Genomic DNA, 9,146 nt, shown 5'->3' with positions numbered 1-9,146 from the left:
AAGCTCTAGATTTACCGGTTGATCTTCGTTCCTACCCTCACCTATGGTCATGAGCTCTGGATCATGACCGAAAGAACGAGATCTCGGATACAAGCGGCCGAAATGGGCTTCCTCCGTAGGGTGGCTGGGCGCACCCTTAGAGATAGGGTGAGGACCTCGGTCACCAGGGAGGAGCTCGGAGTAGAGCCATTACTCCTTCACATCGAGAGGAGTCAGTTGAGGTGGTTCGGGCATCTGGTCCGGATGCCCCCTGGACGCCTCCCTAGGGAGGTGTTCCGGGCATGTCCCTCCTGGAGGAGGCCTCGGGGTAGACCCAGGACACGCTGGAGAGACTATGTCTCTCGGCTGGCTTGGGAACGCCTCGGGGTCCCACCGGAAGAGCTGGAGGAGGTGTCTGGGGTGAGGGAAGTCTGGGTGTCTCTGCTTAGGCTGCTGCCCCCGCGACCCAGCCCCGGATGAGCGGCAGAAAATGGATGGATGGATGGGATTTTACTAACTGAGCTACAGAAAGATACCAGCACATAAGGCCACATCATGAGGCGATAACAAAACCCTGGCAAACTTTTTTTTAGACCTTAAACCAAATTTATTTTGAAAATGCCATACATAAATATAGAAAAGTCTAGACTAAAGATTTCTAGAATTTGAGCCCCAGTCATTGTGTTATGAGCAGCAGTTTTACCCACTGAGCTAAGTAAATATTGCTTTTAAGACTGCCATGTGAGGTTACCTTGTTTTTGTAATTTTAAGTGTAAAAAGCTATTGCCACCATGTCAGTATTTTATGAAGTGTCAGTAGCTCTGGTGAATGTACACAATTGATAATTTTGAAGTTTTGTTTGCCAATACTAAGTATGCTTTGCAGGTTTATGACAAATTATTATGGTGCTGAGGTTGGTTTCAAATTTAAGTATTGGTTTTTGGCCATGAATTACAGGTTTACAATTTCCCCCGGGATCAATAAAGTATCTATCTATCTCTATCATTATTAATTTAAGTTTCTATTACTGTGTATGGTGCAAAGATGTTAAGCAAAAATTAACACCTACTTTGATCTGTGTTTTAAAATGTTTAATTTAAAGACCATCACACTTGCAAAACCTATAACCCACCTATCATCAGCAATACATACTGGACATTTCATAAAATGCATCCATTCAGAGGCATTTGAGATACTTTGCATACTACTCAGGCGGGCTGAAGAAGCGGAGATTTCCAAACCTACTGTCCTGTTGACCGCTTTCACTGGAACTGCAGCCTTCAACATCTCAGGCACAACTCTTCATTCCCTCGTTAAGCTACTGAAAAGCCTTAAACCTCCAATAAATGGACTTGGAAATAGACTTGATGATGTCAGATCTGATACTTTTCATGCAGAAATAATTATCATCAATGAAGTGTCCATGGTGTCAAAGCCCTTCTTAGCCTATGTTGATTCTAGACTCAAACAGATCAAAAGGCAGTCAAAGACCCTTTGGAGGAATTTCAGTCATAGCTTTTATCAGTTACCAGCAGTGGGACATACTAAACCACTTTGTGTTCCTGAACCATTTCAGTTTGATTTGTGGCGGGAACACCTTCTGATGATCACTTTAACTGAAATTATGCATCAGAAGGATGATGTTGCCTTTGCTGAAATGTTGAACCAGATTTCTGTGAAGGAAAAAATGATGAGTTTTCTTTAGCAGAGGTTTGTTGTCGCAAGTCATGACTGAACCAACACAATGTCCAACTGATGTGATGCATATTTTACAAGGAAAGCACAAGTAAATGAATACAACTTGGCAACATTAGTTCAGCTAATTCTGTCATCATTAAAATTGATGCAGGTGATTACAAAAAGGATCCTATTGCAGACGACAAAAGTTCCAGTTTTTTTTTAAAAGAAACAGAAACAAGCTGCCAGATACACTCCAAGTTGCTGTAGGTGAACAGGTCATGCTCACCAGAAACCTATATGTGCAACTAGATCTTGTTAATGGATATTTTGAAACTTTGGTCAGACTAATAACTTCACAGAAGGTTTTGAGTCTGTCACTAAACGTGGGCTTAAGTTGGATGACGAATAAGCTGGAAAAAACTATTGTAACAGAGCACAGGGAGGACCTGACCATCTATACATCATGAGAGCAGAGGATAGGTTGGAAAAGAAAGGAGTAGTACGCAGACAATTTCCAATTAAACTTGCCTTTGCATGTACGATACACAAAGTGCAAGGAATGACAATTGCATCAGCTGCGGTGACATTGAAGCACATTTTTGAACCTGGCATGGGCTATGTAGCTGTCAGCAGACTTTGAAGGGACTGCACTTACTGGATATGGAAGAGAGAAAAATTCTGACCGGTCACTGTAGCCCTTCAGACAATGAGACAAGCCAACTTGAACAACATCATGCCTCTTTTCAATATTGCAAAATCACTGAACAGGCCGGACACTTTGACTATTGTTCACCACAACACAGAGGGACTCCTTGCTCATGTAAATGGCATCAAGAACCATCATGAACTGTCTGTCAGATGTTTTGTGTCTCAAGGGTCCAGTGTCTAAGAGAATCTCCACCTAAGATGGCTAACTGTTACTGTTTATGTGAGAAACCACATTCAAGTATTGGAGAAACAATACAGCCATAATGTTACAGATACAGAAAAAAAACTAAACTAGAACAAAAATAAACGCTAAATAAGGCTAAATGCTGAAGATGAGCATTGATAACTGCATTTCAAATTCTCTAAAAGTTAAGGACAGGTGACTCAATGCACTGGAATGAACTGGAACCAGAAATAAAATGGGTGATAAATTTAAGTGACCCATGTGAGACAGCGTGCATGTAAATAGCATTGCTATAGTCTGGCACCAACATAAAAGTGGCAGCAAACTCTTTTTTTGGCCTTAAATGAAATGCAAGAGTATGACTTAGGCAGATCATTATTTTACCAATTGCTGAATGTGAGTCTTAAAAGAGAAAGAATCGTTATCACAAATCCCTGATATCTGTATTTACATACAGACTCAATTTCAAGGCCCTGAAAGGTGGTAAATTATTGAGACAAATTTGCATTAGTGTATACCATTGAAGCACCATCTTACCTTGACCTGAATGTTGTTTTAATAACCTAATTCAGCCATGAGATACATGAGTTTTCAAAGTTTTCTGTATTTCCATTAAGCAAAATAACAGGATACTTCTGCTAAAAAGAAAAAACAAACATCTACAGCTGCATTTTTCAATCACTGCATGGACATCTTGTTTTTATTTTTTCATTTGTCTTCTCTCTCCTTTTCTTTCTCTGGTCTCTCCATAGGGTTTATTTACTACACAACAATGTTACTTTAATGATGCCTCAGGGTTGTCAATATAATCACAAAACCACCCCCTTCATGTCTGTAAGCTCTCAGCTTATAAAGGCCTATGAGTTACAGTTACAGCACATGCAACATGAAATGTCTCCCCTGCTGAAGCTCTTTTTCAACCATGTTATCAGGGAAAATAAACAAACAAAAGCGCTGTCAACTCAGTCTGTAATTATGTTCAGAAAGATACCTCTGTATGCCGTGTTTATATCTGTTAAAGCTGAAATGTCTCTAATGAAGGCTTTTGATGACAAACCTTAGCACATTCTCAGACATGTCAGAGATTAGTCAATTTAAGCCTAAAAATAGATACCATCCAAGATGATATTTTTTATTGTGTTTGAATAAAACACGTGTTTTGACAGTATGTGCGCATGTGAATTTCTCAAAACAGTGAAGACACTTGAAGCGCCAACATGCATAATCCTAAAAACCTAAGAACGTTTAATTTATACTGTAACAATGAGTTTGTTGCGAAATTGTTAAAAAACACAAAAACAACTGCATTACGAATAAAGGTGACGTAGGCAAATCTTGCAGAGAATATGCCACGACATCTGCATTCTTTCTCTTACATACATACAGTACAAACATAACCAGGTTGTTTTACTATTACTACTTCCATTGAATTTCCTGAGAGTAATTAGTAATTGGGCAGGAAAGAGTCAGACCCAATGGAATGGTTCTTTGGGGAAAATGAGTCACTGAGGCAGGTCCTCCCAGTCAGACTAAAACTCTAACTCATACCAAATTCTACCATCTGCCAAGTATCAGAGAGCCCAAAGGTCATGGACTTTTTTTTATAATACATTATATTCATAAATTACTTTTGTCTTGGGGCACAGAAGAACACACTAAAGGTCCATGGTCCACACTAATAGCTTATCACTGGATTCCTGTTATCCTAAGCTTTTTCAGGTTGTGCTTGCGTCTTTAATTTCATGCGAGTCGTAATGGTATCCTGATCCTGATCTACCTTCAGACATGTATCACATATATCGTCATTTGTGGTATGAACTCTGAGTATTTCTGCTCATTGAATGCATTTTGGAAATACGTCTCACTCAATCACTATGGCGGCAATAATGCGATGGAACAGAGATAGGAACCACAACTTTTGTTGTAATTCACTGTGAAAAAAAAAAACGAATATTAAACCTTTGGACACAAGGGAAAATGACTTTTTTGGTTAAACTTTTAAGCCAACAAACCACTTGATACTTACGTGCCACTGTACTTGTAATTTTACACAGAGCCTAAATTTCCACGATATTATTACTAGATTTTTTATTTTTTATTATTTTTTTTTTTATTTTTTTTTATTTTGCAATTGTGAAATTCAGTAACCTCCGACCACCAGGTATTTGCATTGGCTTGCCATGAGTTGTCGAGATCTTTGAGTTTTAATGGTATCAGTTATTTCAGGACATACAGAGGTAACTGCAGAAACCTGAATGGCTCAATTGTGGAGACAAGCTTTACATTGCTGCAGCAGTTGCTTCACCTATTTGAAATTAATGACCTGAATAATGCTTTTTTTTTTTTACTACTTTAAATGATGAGTGAACCGAGATTTTTACATGGGATAAATATTTTTTCTATGCTTTAATATGAAATTAAATGAACTGTAGTGATTGAAGTTCATTTCCGGTTTTATTTTGAAAGGACGATACTCTATTTCCGGTAGTTCGTGAATGCCATTTACATGAAACATTGTAAACAAGAATTAGCCATGCTGGATGACTTTAGCATTTTTTCAAAGAGCAGTGCGTGTTTATTCTGATTTGAGATAACAGAACAACATCATATGATCGACGTTACGATCGGAATTACCGGGAATTAGCCGGTGGATGAGTAATATTATCCGGATTTGAAATCACGAGAGCTGCGTCCCACCTGAAGAATACCTGCAGGTTGAGGACGACTTCCTACCAGTGAGAAGCTGCTGCGTTCTCGTTTTTGCCGGCTAGCTGCTTGAGTGGGTTGATTGCATGAAAATAGCCACGGAGTATGAGGTTCATCTGCGATGAAACTGCAGCTGAAAGTCCACAGGTACGTTACCGACTGATCTTGCATCAAATGGGATGAAATTACCCGTAACGAGCGAACGAAGCCAGCTTGAAAGAACTAGGGAAGAAAAAGGATCATATTTAAAAAGGAGAGCTGAACGATGATAGGCCGAAAATGAAGGAGGAACGCTGCGCCATTGGTTAGATGAGGTCCGGTGACAGAACAGCTGATTAACCCACGGACGGCCCAAACTGACAGCTCGAAAAAGACAGTGTGAAAAGAGTGACTGAGAAACCTGATTGTGGATCACTTAAAGTCTTCCTTACTGAACTTTCGCTAAGCTTCATTACTGAGCTTTCTCATGAGAGGGAAAAAATGTACGTCATGTGTAAGACTTACATAAGCAAATGGTTGGAAGGATTTTCTATTGGGAAGAAGAACTTACCATAATATTTGTGAAATTTTATTATTTTTAGATTTTAGTGAAAATCAAAGTCACCTTTATTATAAATTTTTCAACATGTGCTGGACATACAGAAGAGAACGTTTCTCTCTGAAACCACGGTGTAAACTAACGGTAAAATAGACTGCATTTTAAAAATATATACAAAATATAAAAGGATAGAAAATGAAAAAAATACAGACGTGGATTATGTTATATAATCGTAAATAACTAATGCACAGTCAAGGCAAGACTATTCAGTCTACAATAATTTTGCCTCTGTTATTTTGATATAAAGTGTTCAATCATACAGCATCTCTTTGTTCTTGCCATCGCTTAAACCCTTCGTCCAATGCTCCATGTGCATTGAGTATTATTTGCCTGGAAAGTCTAGGTGAGATCAAATTTTGTTTAAATAAATAAACCCTAAAAATATATACATTCCCAACTGTTCAGCATGAGTCCAGGAGCAACTCTGGAAAAGTATGCATTAAACTTTTCGATTTTGAACTGCATTGATTTTCAAGCAACAGTAGGTTATTCCATACTGTACAAGGTCTTTCATTTATAATCCTACACCAATATTGTGTGTTAGCCACTTGTTCATAAAGTATTTAGATGTTATAAATGTGCTTCCAATTCCAACTGTAACGGAAAAGTCTCTAATTAGCTGGCTAATAAGTCAGAAGAGAGCAAAGAATGCCTTGTTTGAAATGTTCAGTCCTCCCATGAAAAAATATTGTGAGACTGACAGAGCAATTTTCAGTTTTCTTTAACATCATTTACACAGTAAAGAGACTCTGTGATGCACATTAATATAAAATAATAGTCTCTTTTTGTTTTGCTTGTGTGGCTGACACAGAGCTGAAACGTGCTCCGTTTTGCTGATATGAGACAATGCAAAGCCTTCATTTTACAATGGAAGTAAACTGCAAGTCTGCTTGTTTATTGTTGATCAATTATTTCCAATCATTGTGTACAGGAGCATAAATTGCACGTTTTGATTTGATAGAAGCCCAAAAGTCTCGGGTGACAGGGATCTGAAATGTGTCAGAGCCTTTAGATTATCAAGCAGAAAAATGAAGGATGCTACTACTGCAGGCAAAACAGCAGGAGAGAAACCCTTAGAGGGTTGTGATGAACAACTGCATTAAGATTGAGAATTAAGCATGTGTATTTTCAAAATCTGTCAGCATTGATTCGTCCTCAAACTAGAAAGGCATTAATTTTGTAACATAACTGAATTGACATTTTCTTGCACTTTGGTTACCATTACAGAGCATTGCATGATTTTAGACACAACTTTTTCAAGGAGCAGACAGACAGGGGAAAACAGACAACACACACTAACTAAAGCAGATCATGACACTTTTGAAAGTCTATTAATAGTTACAGTCACAAAGCTTGAGTTAAAAACAACTGTTTTAGTTATTAATCTGTTAACCAATCTAAAGAGAGACAAAACATGCCAGTGCATGCTAAAAACAATGTGATAGATAACAGCACTTTTAGTGACCAAGATTGTGAATCACAAGTTAACTTTATATATAATGAAGGTCCACTGGGACTCTTCACATTAGTAACTCTGTTTTATGAAATTAACTGTTTGTGCTGACCAGTATTGTTATTTGCTGTCATGCATGAACAACACAAGACTAGTTAATCAATATTTGACTCACCTTCCACATGAAGTATTTTTGTCTACAAGTAAACAAGCACATTTCCATATATGTATCTCATCATTAAAATCACGCTTTTGTATATGCATATTTTGTATACATTCATTTTACCTATTGAAAAAATTAAATTTGTGCATAAAACATTTTGTTATATTTTGTAGATCAAAGAAAGCTAGTCTTTTTTTTCTGGTAATAACTGAGGGGTAGTAGCTCAGTCTGAGGGACTGAGGTTGGGAACCAGAGAATTAACAGTTCAAGTCTCCAGAAATTGGCCTGGTAGCTGGAGAGGTGCCAGTCCACTTCCTGAGCACTGCTGATGTACCCTTAAGCAAGGGATTGACCTCCATAACTGCTCTGAAGTGCTCGCTGTGGGCAGCCCCCTCACTTGGAGACCTCTCAATTGATGCATTTCCATAAGATCCTGTTTGTTGTGCATGACTATATTTCAACCCGTGTGTTCATGTTCATGAAATACTGTAAAAAAACAAAAAAATTCCCCTTGCAGAATTGATATAGTATAACTTATTATTATCATTAAATGTTAAAGTAAAGTCAACTTATAGTAAAAATTTAGCTCATGTTAAACTATTTCTTGTAACTATAACTTTGTCACGCTGGGCATTGAAAAAACAGGGAGGAGGACCCAATTGCAGGAATAACACAATAGTTTTTTTAAACTTCAAAAACAAAACACAAACAAAAACTTAATTTTCAAACTAAATCCAAAACGTAAAGAAAACACAGGGAGCCACGAGAAACAGGATACATGCAACCGCAACATCCAACATAAGATTATAGGTTACAGAAAAACAATGGGTGCATTTGGATTGTCCCTCCTATCTCCTTTCACTCTCCTTTTTTCCTTTAAGCATTTAAGTGGCAGCCATGACGTGAGTGGTTTGAATTGTCATAAAGTTAAGAAAAGGTGGGTCAATGCTTCCTTTATAACCTCCTTCAGCATAGGAAACACTGGACCATCCTTTACGAAAGGAGACGAGAAAGTGCCTCCCCACAATTCCTTGGGTCTGGAACTTTTAAAGCGACTTGTGCAGCCAGCTATTCACGAAAACTAACGATCTGTTGAAGGAGAAGTGTGTACACAATCTACATTTGGTTTCTATGTTGATTTTACTTAGAATTTGTTACTGACTTTGTTTTTATATATTATTTTTTTGTTTTGTTTGAAGAAGGTGAACATTGCTTTTATACATTCTTGTACCATGTTTGTGGTGATGCAACAACTTTAAACTATCTTAAACCCAGAGGTCAACTCTGAACATGATGCTGATAATGTTGTAAAACCATCAAAGTGAAGTGTCCTGGTATCTTATATAGCCTACCTTATATTTCATTCACACCAATCCGAATGCACCCAATGAACCGACATAAAGGGTATGAAACACAGAGACTAAATGACATGAGTAATCAAACACAGGTGAGACTAATGAGACAGGTGAGGACAATCAGGGCAATCAAGACAGGAACGAGGCAGGAAACAAGACAACACTGAAGACCAGGGGTGCATTCGGATGGTCCCTCCTATCTACTTTCACTATTCATTTATCCTTAACCCTGTGAGAATATCGTCGCCATTTTGACAATCCGACCGCATTTCCACTAGGCGACGTAATAATAATACACAGACGGCGGAGGATAGTGACGT

Source organism: Symphodus melops (genome assembly GCF_947650265.1).
Source record: "Symphodus melops genome assembly, chromosome: 18".
NCBI lineage: Eukaryota > Metazoa > Chordata > Actinopteri > Labriformes > Labridae > Symphodus > Symphodus melops.
The sequence above is the reverse complement of the archived record's forward strand: the minus strand, read 5'-3'. Positions refer to the sequence as shown.